Source organism: Protopterus annectens, chromosome 7.part1, assembly GCF_019279795.1.
Source record: "Protopterus annectens isolate FY-2018-M chromosome 7.part1, PAN1.0, whole genome shotgun sequence".
Classification (NCBI taxonomy): Eukaryota; Metazoa; Chordata; order Ceratodontiformes; family Protopteridae; genus Protopterus; species Protopterus annectens.
In genome coordinates this window covers 66785962-66800613 of record NC_056740.1, presented here as the reverse complement: position 1 = coordinate 66800613, position 14652 = coordinate 66785962, and the positions used below count along the sequence as shown (strand labels likewise).

Below are 14652 nucleotides of genomic sequence, written 5' to 3'. Positions count from 1 at the left end.
TCAGGGTTACTACAAGAGCATAACCAGTGCGTTTTGAGGTGTTTTTTGAGTTTTTGTTTAAAGAGAGGCAAGGATGCGATTAGTGTTAGCTCATTGGGTAGCAGGTTTCAGTTTTTTCCCGCTGCGTTAGTAAACAGAGAATCACCAGCTATGTTGTTAGACTTGGTTATACTAGCGAGGAGTTTACTAGAAGAACGTAGGGAATTCAGATTTTTATAGGGGATTAAGAGATTGGAAAGTATAGGAGTGGTGTTGGGTTGGTAGAATATCTTGTGAGCAATCGTGAGTTGGGAGATTATGAGATGGCTTTGGAATTCAAGCCAGTCTAGTTGCCAAAGGTTCAGACAGTGGTGGGTTCTAAAGGGTTTGCCGGTTGCAAATCTGGCGATGTTATTGTAGGAATTGCTAGTTTTTTAAGGTTATTTTTCTTTAGGTTGGTATAAATAGGTGAGGCTTACAGAAGAGTAGAGATAGATGTGAGTAAGCAATCTTGGTTCTGGCTGCTGGGGTTAGGAAAGGTTTTATTCTATATAAGGAGCCTATTTTTCTGTTGACTGTTTTAATGGTGTTATTTATATGGTAATCAAATGTAAGGTTACTGTCAATGGTTATTCCTAACAGTTTAGTGGTACAGTCAGGAAATATAATAGTGCCATTATTTGAAGAGACTGAGAAATCTACGGGGGAGGACTTGGTAGTAGGGGTAAAGAGAAGGAGTTTGCTTTTTTTGGCATTAAGAAGGAGGCAGTGTTTTGTAAACCATGTTTCTACAGTGTTAAAAACATTTTGAGTAAGAGAATATAGCTCTGATGGAGAATATGCTGAGCATATTAGCGTAGAATCATCTGCATATTGAATGCAGGTGGCTTGAGGAATTACTACATGGAGGTCATTGATAAATAATGAGAAAAGAAGTGGTCCAAGAATAGAGCCCTGAGGGACACCGAGGGTGACTGGCAGAAAGGATGAAATTTGATTTTCCCAGAGAACTGCCTGTTGCCTGTTGCTGAGGTAGGATCTGAACCATTTAACAGCCTGAGAGTCAAAGGAAAGGGATTCAAGAATATTGATTAAGAGGGTGTGGTTTACCATGTCGAAATATTTTGAGAGGTCAATAAAGAGTGCAGATGAGAGGATGTTTTTATTACGGTTTCTATTGATGGTATCTGTAAAGGATAATAGGGCAGTAGTGGTACTATGTGATGGCCTAAAGCCATGTTGGCAGTTTGCTATTATGTTATGTTGAGATAGATGATGTAAACGTTGGTGAATGCATTTTTCCATAATTTTTGCTAAAGGTGATAGGAGAGCTATTGGCCGATAGAGTAGTCATTTGAGTTCCCACCTTTATGTAGGGGGATAATGTGGGAGATTTTCCAAATATCTGGAATGGTTCCCTCTTTGATTGTCCTATTTATAAGGATGGATCTAGGGTTTGCAATTACTTTGGCTGCTTTTTGGAGATATTGTGATGGTAGCTGGTCAGCAGAAGGAGTACATGGCTTGAGTTTTTGAATAAATTTATAGATGAGAGTAGTAGAGATGGGTTGTAGTTTGAATGTAGGTAGAGAGTCTGGTGTGATGGTGGGAAGGCTTGAGTTATCTGGGATCAGTTGACTAGCTAGAGATTGTATGGTGTTAGTGAAGAAAGAATTAAAGGTATTAGCAGTTTGATGGGGGCGATTTGGATCTGCATCAAGTGGGGTGGGTGTTCGAGAGTGTCCTGGGGAAAGGAGTTTATTGATACTAGACCAGAACTTCTGAGGATTATTTTGGTGAGTTTGCTGCAGTTTACAGTAGTAGTTCTTTTTATCTGTAAGTATTGCCTTTTTTGTACTATTTCTCAGCTGCATAAAACTTTGTTGATCAGAGATATTTCTGTTAGCTCTCCACTTAGCCTTAATTCTAGAGGTTGACAAAAAAGTAATTACTGGAAAATAGAAATCAAAGCCTAAACCAACTGTATTTGAAGTGTTGAATATCGTAACTGAGATTAACAAAAAGACTAAGAGCAAATTACATAGAAAAACTGAGCATTTTTGGAAAATTGTTTTGGAGGAGGAGTGAGACTTTAGGGAAGACAGGAACTAAGCAATTTATATAATGTGGGATTGATGATAGTAATACAATATTTGTAACTAGGAGCATGTTAACCTGGTTTGTTTTCTTTCATATAATTATATGCTTGCCTGTGTTTTAAGACATAATTCAATAAAGGCATTAAAGAAATAATGTTTCTGGTGCCAAAGGAAGATTCTTGGATACCATTTCTGGCTTTTTCCTTTCTGAATCTCTTTTTAATAGTGCCAAGTTCAAAACATTATCCTTTCACAATTTGTTACCCTTTATTCCCCATTTGAGTTTTCTGGTGACCTTAGAGTTAAAACAGACATTTCAGCACATTCCTTTATATCCAAATTTCAGATGTTTCTTAAGGTTTTCTTTCCCTGGATCACATTATCAATTCTCAGCATTACCCTTTGGTGCATCTACTGCTCCAAGGGCATTCACAAAATACATGGCTTTTGTGACAGCTTACTGCAAAATGCAATGTATTCAAGTTGCTCCACTTGCCTTTCTTTGCAGAGACTTTTTCATAGTGTCAGGAATCTCTCACATGGGTAAGCGATCTCCTATACAGACTTTAGCTCCAGGAGAAAATACAAAACTCTTCTCGCAGAATTGTTTTCCTTGGATGTCTTCTAGATACCACAGTTCAAAAAACTTTTCTTCTACAGAAAAAAATAGATCTGTACCTAGATCTATCCCTGAAATTTTCCACTTAGACTAGTGTCTTAGCCAGGGAATTTCTCAGGATTCTGGATTTCTTGACTTCTATTATTCTTATGATTCTCTTTGCAAGACTCCAGTTGAGAAAAATCCAGTGGTACATGAAATATGTATTATCCCAACATCCCCTGACATTCCAGATTCCAGTTATGCGATTTTTGAAAAGGGAGATTTTTTGGTGGAGGCACCAAACTTATTATAATCCAGGAGCATTATCACATGAGCCATGTTCTTTGGATGTGATCCTTAGTTTCCTTAATGCTGACAGTGTGTTTATTATTTAGCTGCAAATTACTTGGGCATGAAGTCTGTGAATTTAACGTTAATATTCTAACTATGAATACATTTTTAATTTAGCTTGTTTTTCGCAGGCACATGTGAAATGCACTGTGTTTGGGATACAACAGTTTGTCTAGTACTTAGTGCAGATGAGTATGGCTATGAGCTGTTAAACAGCAGTACATGGTCTGATTCCCTAAATCTTCATTTGTATATGTGACTCTGCCAATTTCTTCATCAGGCAGTGCTCCTGGGCTGCACCTAGAGAGGGACATTTGTCTCCAGTAGGCTATCCTAAGGTGTTTTAACAGTCTCTGTGTGTTTGGATTAAATATTTGTCTTTTGAATTCCTGTCCCCTTCAAATAGACATTAATTAGTGGTTCATTATATGCTATTTGAACATGAATCCCAGCACGTCTGTGCAATTTAATGGGTTTCCAAATGCCTTTTCAATGAATGTAAGTTTAAAGGGAGGAGAATCTTACTGCTTCTCATGCTAAGTCTGTTTTCAATATGAAAATGGTTTATTTTGTTTAGAAAATATCTGTCAGTGTTTTTTTCTGTAAGTTTGAAATAAAAGTTTTAAATGACATCCAAATCTGTATGATAACTGTGAAGGTAAAGAAGAAAATAGTATGTACACTGAAAGGGTGTTTGCAGTAATTGGGGAGAGACAGCCAAGAAATGGGACATTGGTATGACTGGGATGGTCTGATTGGTTGCCCTACATAGGGTTCCATTTGTCCACAATCCAGCTCTGTTGACTGTGCAGGTGTGCTGCAACAATACAGCATTATTAGCCATTCAGGTAGGTCAGACCTGTACTGAGGAATGTCAGATGGAATAGTTATTCTTAGTAACAAAGAAGACATGGAGAGGTAAAAATGAAATGAAGGGGTCATCAACAATATGCTATATTCAGTGATACAGTACCATTTCTGATTTTTGTATGACTTGTGAGTTGTTGAACAAAAGCCAATGCAACATTTATATTCTCTGTAATTGTATTCATTGCACTAAGGAAAAAAATAATTTATTGATAGGTCTGGATTATGTAATTTAGTCTAATCATGTGGCATTTTATGATATATGTTTGCAGTACTTTCTATACAGCCTTCAACAACTGCAAAGGGACAGGTCATATAGTCTGCATTATTTGAAGTGATGATCAGAACAGTCTGATCTTCAGCATTCATTATGTGGTCCTTGTTGCATATTACTGTGATACAGTATTCGCTACAGGATCAGATTGTATAGGGTTGCTGCATTTAATTAAAAACTCTTAATTTGACATTTTGTGCAGTAGAATAAAGCTCCAACTTGTTAATGATCTGCTTCCTGTGGCAAGGCTGCAGGGTTTGAATCCTTCCACTTCCATTTTCCCACTGTGACATTGAGTAAGTCATTGTACCAGACAGCTTTGTAACAACTGGGAATTTGAGCTAGGCTCCTTAATGGTCTCCTGGACTGCATCTCTAGTAACTATTAAGCTGTCATTGTTTGTCAGCCATCCCCCATTGGATAGCTGATCCAGTAAAAGAAACATTATGACAATATCACTTTCACACCATATTTTAATACAACATAGGGAATCTATTCTTTAAGGGCAGTGAGCAATCCATTTGTAAGTGAAGCTCTGAAATTAAAAGCTGTTTGGTAGCAGCAACCTCTGAATTAGTAATGGTTATATGTGGAATTATTCAGATGTCTTATTTCTGCAGAGGTTCATAGGTTCATAGATTAGTACTAGGCTAATTGCCCTTGTGAGCCATTTTAAGCCTAGCCAATTATCCCTCGTGAGACTCATACCCTGCACCTTGTGTTTGTAAGGCAAACACCTTAACCATTTGGCCACCCTCCCAACCAGTGACTGTGCAAATTGACTTAGCACATGTCAAATGGTTTATATTTCTTATACCCTCATAAATATTCCTCTACTTAAACTCTGATAACCTGGCTGGATCTTATGGCATAATGCTAATGATTTTATATAGTTTCATACCATCTAAAGCTACCAGTAAAGTACAAGTAATTTATTACTTAATTCCAGTAAGGGGTGTGCACCATCCATAAAGTGGCTATAACTGCTAATGGGGGTGGGGGCTCTCTTTATATGAAAGAACCTTATCTGTATGCTCTTATCTGGTCATTTTTAAAGTCTTTAATCTGGTTTTACAGGACTAGCATGCATGTGCTTGTGTGTGGATTAAGTAGGAATACTTTGGGTACTCTGTTTATGTGAAACAAATTTGAAATATGTGACTTTAGTCATTATTGTCATTATTTATTTATTTGACAAAAGACATGCAGTCAACAATGTAGCTATATTTGGGGGGGTGGTATATAAAATGACCTTGCTGAACTGATAAAAGGTTATTAGTCTATCTTTAAAGGACTTGTCTGCATTTCTGTAAAGCAAATTAAAATACTGTACTATGGACAGTTTTTCTCACAATCAGACATGTGATGAGTATACAGTCAATTTAGTGGCCATCATTTCTGAATACAGATTTTGGTGGATTATAATGACAGCAAGTTGAGTAGCCTTTTATGGGTGAAATGTTATAAAATGGGCACTTCTCTCATTATTATTTCATATATTTAGTTTCACTGCTTACTAGAACACTGTTCCAAACTATAAATTTAAAATGCACTTATTAAATGTTGCTATATTACACAAGAAATATAATTAAAAAAAAAAATCAGAAAGGCGAATCAAAGAACATGTGTGCATGGGGCCCATGTTTTGAAAACAGCCCAGGGTCCAAGGTACACTTAATCCGCCACTGGTCAGATGCATTTTCAATGAATGAGAATTTCAAGGGAAGAGAAGTTTACTGTTGCTCATGCTAAGTCCATTTTAAATGTGTGACTGTTTAGTTTTGTTTAGCAAATGGCCTTCAGTGTTTGTGCTATAATATTTGAAATTACTGTTTTAAATTAAATCCAAATCTCTGTACTCATTTTAAAACTAAAGAAGAAAATAGTGTGTACACCGACAGGTTTAAACAATGTTTACTGTATTTGGGGGACAGAGAGACAATTAATGGGGGACACTGGAATGGCTTTTTGGGGGGAGGGTGATCCATTACCCTGTCTATGGTCACATTTGACCATAATCTGGTTCTGATCTGAGTTGCATGCACATACCCAGTGAGTGAATTTCATGGTAATGGGTCTTCAACCAGTATTGTTTATGTTTACATTTTAGTATTGCTAACCAGTTTAATTGATGATCTGAATTGTTAGGTGGCTGTAATGGAGTTTATTTTTAACCAGTACTGTTTAGGTTCCTATATTACTGTTGTTCACTAATAAATCATCTGCTTTTATTGTTCATTGCATTGTTTAACATTTCATTTTGTGTTTGTAGATTAGACATTTTATTTCACATATTTTATCCTGGTAACAGCCTTTTTTTCTTGTACCTTTGATCTGAATAGTAGCTGCAAAAGGTTTCAGACCAGCCCACTTGTCTAGGCAATAAACAAATAAATAAATGTGTAGATGCAAAATTTATCAATATTGCATGCTTACAAATATTTTATTTTTGAGGCTGGGGATTTTGGTATGTGACAAGCCACTAAAAGTTAAAAGTGGTGCAGGGAAGATATGGCTCTGTGATAGAAAGGGATAAAGCACTAACTTCACCCTAGATGATTTAGGTTCAGCCACTGACACAGATGCTTAAAGATCTAATGAAGGAAGGTGGGACTAAGCAGCTGTTGTTAGCCCATGCAACACTAGGGAGTAGAGAGGATGTCTACACCACTGCAGTTTTGTCACTTACAGGAGAGAGGGAGAGAGAGAAGGTGGGAGCACACTATGCATTATATGTGTTGGGGACATGCACTTGGCTCTGCCCTGCCAAGCCGCATCCATGGGGTAGACTTCAATAGACAATTGTTACAACATGCATACTCACAATGGAGAACATAACAGGTTGTCAGTTCTCTGAGTGTGTCTGAAAGATGTCAAGGTAGGGGTTAAGGCTGGAAAAAAGAAAATCTCTCATGGCTGCTTGAATAATGGCCATGTTGTGATTCACTTTTGCTCTGGTGATGTGGAATGAATATGCAGAGTCAGGGCTTAATGAGAATGGGACAAGAAAAAGAATATAAAACATGACACTTGGTAAAACAACCATATAAAAAAAGAATATTTGCTTGCAGTACTCATTGTGACCCCACTACTTTGCATGAACTTATTCAAAATGGTGGCTCCACCTGTTAGGTCTACTAGTCACTCAGCCAATAATATGGGTACAGTAGAACTGGCTAAACTGATAAAAAGCCACCAGGGAACCTAAGGCATTGATAACTTAATTACAACAATCTATGGACTAACAGTTTGCAGATCTCAAAGCCATAGCCTCTGAATCTGGATCAACACCGAAAGCCATTGAGACTGCAGTAACTTATACTGATGGCCCCTTGCAAGAAGTAGGGCTGCACACTGGATTCCTCTTAAAATAGAATAAAAGAACTGAATGCCTGAATGAACAACAAAACAGAGCCAGATGACATACAGTACATACTTTTAGCTTACCAGAGAAAATAGAAAGCCTTGAGCATGTGCTCCTTTTGTAAATGGCTGTCAAATCTATTGACATATTGAGAATTGAACAAATCAGTGATCTGAAGAATCCACCTTATCACATGTAAATAATTTCAGAAGCTATGAATTCTGGCCAAGGACAACGAGAGCAGGTTTCTTAAGTTTCATGAAAGATGAGCTATTGGACATAAGCTCCTCTCAATATAAAGAACAGGAAATTTGAATTGAAGATAAGCACTAAGCAGAATTTGTTTACGTCTATAAATCAAAATTGCCCATTATCAGAACTATAAAATAGCGCAAAACTAAAGTTGTATTTCTTTGTCCAGCTGCTATGAAATATGATGGATGACCTTGTCAATCAAGAATAGACAGGTGCCATGTGCCAATATATTGCATTCAAATTCTCCCACTCACAATGTCAGACAGTAACAGGATAGCAATCATAACAATGGGAAAACTGCACCATCAACCTTAACAGTGACCTGGAGATTTATTTACTTGACATTTTTGAATTTATTAAAGGTTTATTCAGCAGGGGATTTACCATGTTTGCGCATTCCTGCATGCCCCCATGACCACTGTTCCCTTAAAATTCTGATGTGTTCTTTATATAGGATGGAGACAGTAGCTGATAATCTGACTGCAGAAAAGGTCAGAATTTTTACTTTGTCCTCACTTATGTATTCTTGCTATGAACAATGTCATGACACAATGTATTCTCTTTGTAAATCATTTAAAAATAGTACAACATGCAATTAGTGCTGTGGCAGTATGATTTACAGTCAGCGTAAGACTGGAAAATGTGTATTAGTATATGGGTATGAATAAGTCACAATATAGTTTAGGATGATTTAAATGAAATGTAATAGCACCACGTACAGTGATTTCTTATAACTAAAATGAGGCTTGTTGAGAAAACGTAATCTCTTCTCACAAACTCCACATTTTGATTGTTGTTGTGTCATAAATAATGGCAGTGGCTGGGGACATATTAGCCTTTCACCATTGTGGGAGGGGGATCTCTCCTCATTTCATAGATTAGTCTGCCTGCAGTGCAAGTCAGATTTTAGTGTAGGACACATGGCAGTATTTTAAACATAACAGAAGGTTATGCAGTATCTCCCATGTATGAGACCTGCGATTAATTCCTGTATAACTTTACCTGCAGGTCACAAAGCATGGATATTTTAAGCACATAAACAAGTACTGATAAGGTTTGAACATTAGGTGCTTATTATTTACTTATCTACTATTTAATTTTCTGCTAGTAAATTTAGTTGAGAGATATATTCTTGTTTTTTTCAGATGGAACAAACAGAACTCAGCATTACAGTCATATACTAAGCATTTATATTTTCAGATATATTTTATGCAGGGATATTCTCCTCTGCTGACTGCAATTTTAATGTGGATTCCTTAAAATGTAATAGTTGATCTGTCTTGAAAAACCCGGGTCAATGTACATGTTGGAAAAACCTGCCTTATTGAACCTGATCCTTTATCTGTATCACAGTCTTGGAGAAATATGTTATCTGTTTCATCTTTGCATGAATTAACTGAATTATTCATAATGGCATAATCAAGTGATGAGTGCACTAACTGTATGCCATTATTTCCCATGGTAGCCAGTGCACCTCAGGAATTAGGATATTATCTATAACTTGTTAGGTTCCCCAATTTCTTCCTCTTCCTCCTCCTTTTGCAACCTAGGTGTAAGTTTGCTGCTAACATAGTAATTGGTCTTAGCCATTGGGGAACATTTTGTGTATAGTTAGTCCTGAAGTCAACTGATCACTGTTTGTTGAATGGTTGGATCAGATGCACGAGTTGTTACCTGGACTGACCAGGAAAACCCAAACAAGTAGTAAGGGTGTTTTGGGAAACCCAACCAAATGCTTCCATGTGGAATGAGTTCATTTCTCTCCTTCAGAACACATCCTTTTGTATACTTATGGAAGTTAAAGATTGAGTCTGACTGGACCATGTTAATGCCTTAACTACTAAGACAGTGGAAAGGAACTATGACCAAAATATAGTTGATGCTTGTCATAACTGTAGACCTTGGAGCTGCTGGATGAAGCCAGTTAAAGAAAGCTATTTGGCTTTTGATGCAATGCTAACAGGTGGTTGTTCCAGACTGGACTGATAAATACTAATAAGCCAAGAAGGCAGAAATTGCAGGATTCACCAGAGTGAAGATTTGGGTGTGGGAGGAGTTGAATGAGGCTATGGAAAATGTCTTTCAGATGGTTGAGTAAGCTTGTAAGGCTGTCTTCTATCAGAGATATACAAGGTATGGACCTCTAGGGCAAGGTCTTGAAGTAGAATCAGGACATTATGGAGATATTCTCTCCTCAGATTGCCTGGAAATTCTAAGAGATCACACAAAATGAGCTGCAGAATGTCCCTGGAATTGAGAAATGTGATTTTCGCTGCTCAAAGTGCTATCAGCTTGACCCTTGCCAAGAAAATGAATGGTAGATGGATGGAGTTCTGAAGTTGATTTTCATATTTGACTGTTCGTTTTTTTTTTTATTTGTATTTGTTTTCCAGAAGAGAGCACATATCTCAATGGACCTTAATCTCGATGGACCTTTTTCAGACTCATCCCTGGAGTGGTGTCTGGTTAAATAAGTTGCTTAGAGACACACTGTTTGACAATGGAGGATAGGGGCATCAAACCTTGCATCACTGGACCACAGGAAACAGTTCATTAGTAGCTCCTTAATCCTCTAAGCCACTTTCCAGTGTTAGTGCACACTAATTATCAATAGCAGTATTTGTGCTAGGTACTCGTCCTAAGCTCCACATTGCATGTTGGAACATTACACTGTTAGTTTGGCTCTATATTAAACATGTTGGCATAATCAAGGAATTGCATGCTTAGGTTCATAGGTTCATAGGTAGGCACTAGGCTATTGGCCCTAGGGCCTATATAAGCCTAGCCAAAAAATATACCCTGGCTTTCGCCACCCAAGAAAATTATTTTCCTGTGCCCCTGTTGAGCAGAGCCACAGAAGTGATCCCTGGAGTGAATTTCCTATTTCCCATCCAATCATCAAGATTTTTCTTGAAGAGTGCTAATGAGGAGCTCTGTTTGACATAGATAGGTAGTCTGTTCCAGAGTATGAGACGGTCTGCGTAGGACATCTGTTTGAGGCCAGTAATCCTCTTTGTGAGGTATTTCTGTGGTCTTTCCAGTTGCTGTAGATGTCTTGTGAGGTACATACCAAAAGGGGCATTGTACTCTATAATGGGTCTAATGGGTGATGAGTAGAGGGGAACAATGACCTCTTTTTTCTGGATGAGAATCCTTTTGTGATGAGATGAGCCACGTAGAAGGATTTCCTGACCACTGTGGCGATGTGATTATCAAAGGAGAAACTACTGTCCACCTGTGTCCCAAGGCCTCTTATCAAATTTTCAGCATTAAGTAGACTACTAGCTATGTGGTAGTACATGGGTACAGAGTTTTTACCAAAGGGGATGAAAATACACTTTTTGGCATTAAGCTTCAGTTCATGGTTTTGACACCAGGTATCTGTCTCAGTGAGGCCCTTGTGTAGTTTGTCCACATTATTAGGAGTTTTGATTATGGCTCCTAGTTTGCAGTCATCTGCAAACTTTGTTAGCCAAAGACCTTCTGTGTTAGCCTGCACTTCAGAGAAGTAGATACCAAACAGGAGAGGACCCAGGACTGAACCCTGTGGTACTCCACTTGTCACTGGTCTGAAGTCGGATTTGGAATCCGCTACTTCCACAGTGTGGGTTCTGTCCATGAGCCTGTTGGCAACCCATCTTGTGACATTGGAATTTATACCTAGTTTAGTGAGCTTATCTATAATTCCAGAGTGGGGGATGGTGTCAAAAGCCTTGGCGAGATCTAGATAAGCTGTGTGAACCATTTTACCCTCATCTATGGCTTTGTTGACTGCTTCAAAGAAGTCAATCAGGTTTAGGAGACATGATCTGCCTTTTACAAATCCAAACTGGGTAGGGTCCAGAGTTTGGAGATTACCAATGTCTTTGTTTATGAGTGCCATGATGATACGTTACATGGCCTTGCAGACCAGGCTACAAAGCCTGAGGTGAGGCTATGATTGAACATGGTACATAGGTAGGAATGCAGCCTGGGATATTGTCAGGTCCCATGGATGCTGTGCCAGCCTTATATAATTTTAGGGTATTTCAGCTGTCATTAAATCTGGAAAATGATTCTTAATGAGCTTGCAGTGAGGACACAACTAAAGAAGCACACCACATGCGGGGATATTATTTGCTGCATCTGTTTTCTGAACACAAGCATGAATAACCTCTTCTAGAAAAACAAATGTGTAATGGATTTGATATAACATTGTTAATGATTCACAGTAGCCAGCTAAGCATTTTTTACACAAACCTTCCAGAATTTCATCACCATCACAGAAACAAACAATGATAAATGCGTTTTCAAAACCTAAAATAATCCATTGTTGAGTAACAACTACTTATCCCTTTGTATTCTTAACATGGAATACTATATATATATATATATATATATATATATATATATATATATATATATATATATATATATATATACATACATGGGCCAAAATATTAGCTCCAGTCATTCAGACCATAATAAATTTATCCAGCGTAGACAAGTAGAGATAATGTTCATATCATTTTAACTCTTATACTTTTAGAAAATATGCATTTCATACATCTTTTTTGCCGTGACATTGGATCCAAGAAAAGTTAACTTAACTGCACCCTACTATTTGGCGAGCTCTTGCCACTGGCCTTCCATAGGATTTCTTTTGAGCATTGCAAAAAAAAAAGGATATTGTGGCTCCTCATATAAAGTGATATGAGATCTCTAATCTTTCAAAATAGCTCCATCAGCTGTCGTGCAAGAAAATGCTTTTCTCCTTCACATATAATATATTAATATGTGATCTGATCTTGCCTGTAAGCACTGCTGATTCAGATTAGGAAATTTAGTGTAAATATGAGATGAACTAATGTCCAACAAAAGTTATTTCTAGTAATATATATATATATATATATATATATATATATATATATATATATATATATATATATATATATATATATATATATATATATATATATATATATATGTAGAGAGAGAGAAAGCGAGAGAGAGAGAGAGATGACATTCCAATTAGGCTTCCTTACCCCTTACATCAGATTCTTAAAACCTTTTCTAAATATCTGGATTAACATTTAACTTAATTAGAACTACTGGCCTTGGACCAGTATAAATGTAACTGGCTAAAGAAGGCAATTAAGCATTTAGGGTATCTATGTAACCCCACTTGCAGTAATAGCAAAAATAGACAAACAGAAGAAACAAATAGCCTTTCAGTGCAACATTTAGATCAGTGGGAAGCCAGAATGTGTGTCCCTGAAGAGAAGGTCACACCTCACCCTCAGGACCTGCCTCTACCCAAAGATTATTTTCCCCTCCCCAAACAACTGTGTTACACTTAGACTCTTTGCTAGTAACTAAATGGTTATCCAGCATACCTCTCAACTGTCCAGATTTTCACAGAATGTCCAGATGTCCAGATTTTTGCTTTATATTTTTGATCTGTTTATGATAAAATGTATGTTTTTCTGGCAAAATTGTTGAGGATTGAAGTCACTAAATAATATTAAATAATGACAGATATTTGAGTTTCAGACTTCATATCTGTCAGAAAATATATAATAATGCAACATCTGTCATTCTAGCAACTTTAGAGTTTATAGGAGCAATATTTAAAATCTGTCCCTATTTTTGGACCTTTGTCCCCCCAATTATTTTTGGCTTTGTACAGATTTCTTGCTCTGAGAGGTTGAGAGGTGTATGTTATCCAGGCTTTTCAAATGTTTTGGGTTCCCACCAAATCTAGACTCCAACTAATCAGAGTGTGAATGAGTAAATATAAGGGGGGACAACAAAATCCAGATCTTTCCCCTTGTTTGTTTACAGTGTACTTAAATATAATCATTTTGTGGCTAATCTATTCCCGCGCCACTGGCTAAAAGCTCTGAAATATAGCATGTCACCTGGTGAAAACTAATCAGAAGACCTTTGGGTTTTATTTATTTTTCTTGAATAGGTTAGTTCAGCTAGACTAGTGCCTCTTTTCAGGGGAGACCTAAGGTAGTATTTATACTACAAGAAAGTTTTTGACCAGGGTATTGGGGAACTTCCCCAACTCTCTTTGATAGGTACCTTGGGATTTTTTACATCCCCCTGAGCTACCACCAACTCAAGCAGATTGAACCTTAGTGTAACATCTCATCAGAAGGATATTACTGAAAACAATTCCACAGGTAATATAATAAATACAGACATGATAGTATATACAATAAGTACAAGAAAACAGATGTTTTTCACAGTTGCAGTTTCCTTTTTTAGCACATATTGTTGCAATCTGAAGAGCTTAATGAAGTTTTTGCAGACCTCTAACTAAATACGGCATTACAAAAGTGAGCCTGAGCAGGATTTCTTACCTCGAAGTAACTAACAGAGAATTCTGAAATATTTTCTTTTTATAAAGTTAGAATATACTGCTTCCGGAAAATGCAAGATGAATGCCCTGCTGCTCTCCTACCTTACTACTCCACAAAGCATTATGTGATGTCCTTTTACCTCTCTTGTGTTCTGCATGCTTGGAAATGCCTCATAATGTAATGCCTTACCCTGCGGTTGTCTACACAAAACAACACAGGGTTTTTTGTAGTCATAAGCAAAACAGAGGTGTGAATTGGTAGAGGAAAATGAGGGCATCAGCATTCTGGAAAAAATAGAAATTTTGATGCAGAATTCAAAATACAATAGGATAAAAGGCGACAACATGAGCATAATTCTCTAGCTTTCATTGTGACCATTTAAAATGGTAATTGCATGTGTCTGATATATTAAGAATAAATACCAGCCACTCAGTCCTCTGAAATGAAGCACAGATTATGCAGGTGTGCATGAAAAGTCATTGGAAATAATTGTGATAACAGATAAGAATAAC

The 14652-nt window shown here is 37.2% G+C and overlaps 1 protein-coding gene and 1 long non-coding RNA gene across 2 annotated transcripts in view; one reads left to right on the top strand and one right to left on the bottom strand.

Moving 5' to 3' along the window:
- The window catches only part of FAM189A1 (family with sequence similarity 189 member A1), a 2511558-nt gene that overhangs the window by 1831396 nt on the left and 665510 nt on the right, over positions 1-14652 (top strand). The gene's annotated exons all lie outside the window — the stretch shown is intronic.
- Positions 1-14652, bottom strand: part of LOC122807635 — a 173885-nt gene that overhangs the window by 121088 nt on the left and 38145 nt on the right. The gene's annotated exons all lie outside the window — the stretch shown is intronic.